Source organism: Ochlerotatus camptorhynchus, unplaced genomic scaffold (genome assembly GCF_037179485.1).
Source record: "Ochlerotatus camptorhynchus isolate MF236.1 unplaced genomic scaffold, CSIRO-AGI_Acam_v1.1 ptg000256l, whole genome shotgun sequence".
Lineage (NCBI taxonomy): Eukaryota > Metazoa > Arthropoda > Insecta > Diptera > Culicidae > Ochlerotatus > Ochlerotatus camptorhynchus.
In genome coordinates, this window is record NW_027040746.1 from 374,884 (window position 1) to 377,267 (window position 2,384).

At 45.6% G+C, this 2,384-nt stretch overlaps 1 long non-coding RNA gene across 1 annotated transcript; it reads left to right on the plus strand.

The window, feature by feature from the left end:
• Window positions 1-1,618: 1,618 nt before the first annotated feature.
• LOC135704999 (uncharacterized) lies at window positions 1,619-1,971 on the plus strand. The gene is made up of 3 exons (XR_010517820.1): window positions 1,619-1,701; window positions 1,762-1,826; window positions 1,896-1,971. It is a non-coding gene; the product is annotated as an uncharacterized LOC135704999 (long non-coding RNA).
• Window positions 1,972-2,384: the final 413 nt, after the last annotated feature.

Sequence of the window (2,384 nt, forward strand, 5' to 3'; positions counted from 1 at the left end):
ACAGCAAACGACCTGCTGATCGCCGAGTGTTCGCTGATACGGCTCGCTCAACGGGAAACGTACCCCGATGAAGTTGCAGCTCTTCAGAAAGCTAGATGTTCTGATTCTTACACAAGTAGTGTCCCAAAAACCAGCTCACTTTACCAGTTAACGCCATGGTTGGACGAACGTGGAATTCTGCGTATGCGAACGCGCATTGCTGCTTGTCATTACGCCACTGATGATGCAAAGAGCCAATCATTCTCCATCGAAACCACCATACTACCACCCTGATCGTAGCATACTACCACCACAAATACCACCACCAAAACCACGAAACCGTTATCAACGAAATACGGCAGAAGTTTCGCATCCCTCATCTACGCACCTGTTACGAGCGCGTACGAAAGGATTGCCAGTGGTGTAAGAACCAGTACGCAGCACCCAGCCCACCGTACATGGCCGATCTTCCGCTAGCCCGCCTCGCTGCTTTCTCGCGGCCATTCACACATGTGGGAGTTGACTACTTTGGGCCGATTGAGGTTGTCGTCGGAAGGAGAGTCGAGAAGCGGTGGGGAATGTTAGCCACTTGCCTGACCGTACGAGCAATCCACATAGAAGTTGTACATTCACTTTGCACAAGCTCCTGCATTATGGCGATCCGCAACTTCATTGCACGGCGTGGAACTCCCCAGAAGATTTACAGCGACCGCAGAACGAGCTTCGTCGGTGCAAATCGGGAACTCCAGCAAGCCAACGAAGAAGCAGTCAATCAACACGAACTGATGAAAGAATTCACGAGCTCTGGAATCGAATGGGTGTTCAACCCACCTCTGTCGCCACACATGGGCGGTAGCTGGGAGCGACTGATTCGCACCGTCAAGAAAAACTTGATGGTTGTTTGTTCGTCGAAGAGGCCATCCGACGAAGTACTCCGCAATCTGCTAACCGAAGTGGAGAACACCGTCAACTCGCGTCCGTTAACTCACGTGCCGATAGATGAGGATTCGGCCCCAGCGTTGACCCCGAATCACTTCTTACTCGGTTCGAAACCGATCACGAGACTCGATGATAGCCGAGCGGCTGTAAAGCAGAATTGGTGTACCTCACAGATTTTAGCAAACCAATATTGGAAGCGTTGGGTGTCGGACTACCTTCCAGAAATCACTCGCCGCACCAAATGGTTTCGTTATACAAAACCGATCGCCGTGGGCGATATTGTAGTTATCACCGATTCCAAAATGCCCCGCAACTGTTGGCCGAAGGGGAAAGTTATCAGCACCAAAGTCAGCCAAGATGACCAGGTTCGGTCCGCAACCGTGAGGACAGCGAGCGGTGTCTACGACCGTCCGGCAACGAAGCTGGCTGTATTAGACGTCCGGTGCGACGGAGAGTAAGCCAACCAGGGGTTATCGTACCCTGGGGGGAGTGTTGGCCACACTGGCCTGAGCACACCTACCGTTGGAACCTACTTGTGTCGGAACACCCCTGCAGTGGGTTCGGCAGCGAAGTGACAGCGGAGTGACAGATATCGATCTGTCACACCGGGTGAGTAGAGGAGAAAAACAACCGAGAACAAAGCAAAACAAGTGTAAAAGTAAATTCATCGCTCTCGTTATTCTTAAAATTATCTAGTAATCTAGTGAACTTAATTATAGTTGAACTTAAAGCTAATGTGATTAGTCACTACTAGGTTTATCTTATATCTACACACTAAATTAGGTAAGTTTAATACAATTAAACTTAGCTTAAATGTAACTAAAAACTATGCTTACGCACTAGGTAACCTAAACCTATCATTGAACACCATACACTCTACTCCGTGAAACCCGTAGCCACTGGTATCGGTAAGAAGTTAAAGCAAAAGTATGTATAAAATGTATATCGATGATCTTACTTACAATTACCTAAACTAGGGCTTACAACTAAACACTTCGACGGCATCACGCTAGACAACACCCGAAATTATACTAAAAGGAAACTAAACGTAAGTCACAAAATTCCCTCCCCATGGACATGGAGGTTGACGGTACTGAAGCAAAGGGTTATGTTTAATTTCTTTATATTTGCAACGATGATGATTTCCAATAGTGACACATATCACCTTCTTAATGCTTCAGTATGCCTCAAACAATTAATTCTTGGTTGTTAATAGAACTTCCTTGATGAAATCGGCTGCTTCATGCAGAGTGAGCAATTCTGATTAAAGTATCAGATTTGTTCTGTATACAGAGGAACTGGGAGGGCTTATTAGAAACTTCTCACCAATAAAGTAATGATCTTCTATTAAATTTTGCATATCATTTTATTAATATTTTATTTTATTGAAGCATATTATTTTTTTACAGTCAATCAGCTTTAGCATACGATACAAGAGATTTAATATTACTTGCTCGTTTTTGCGT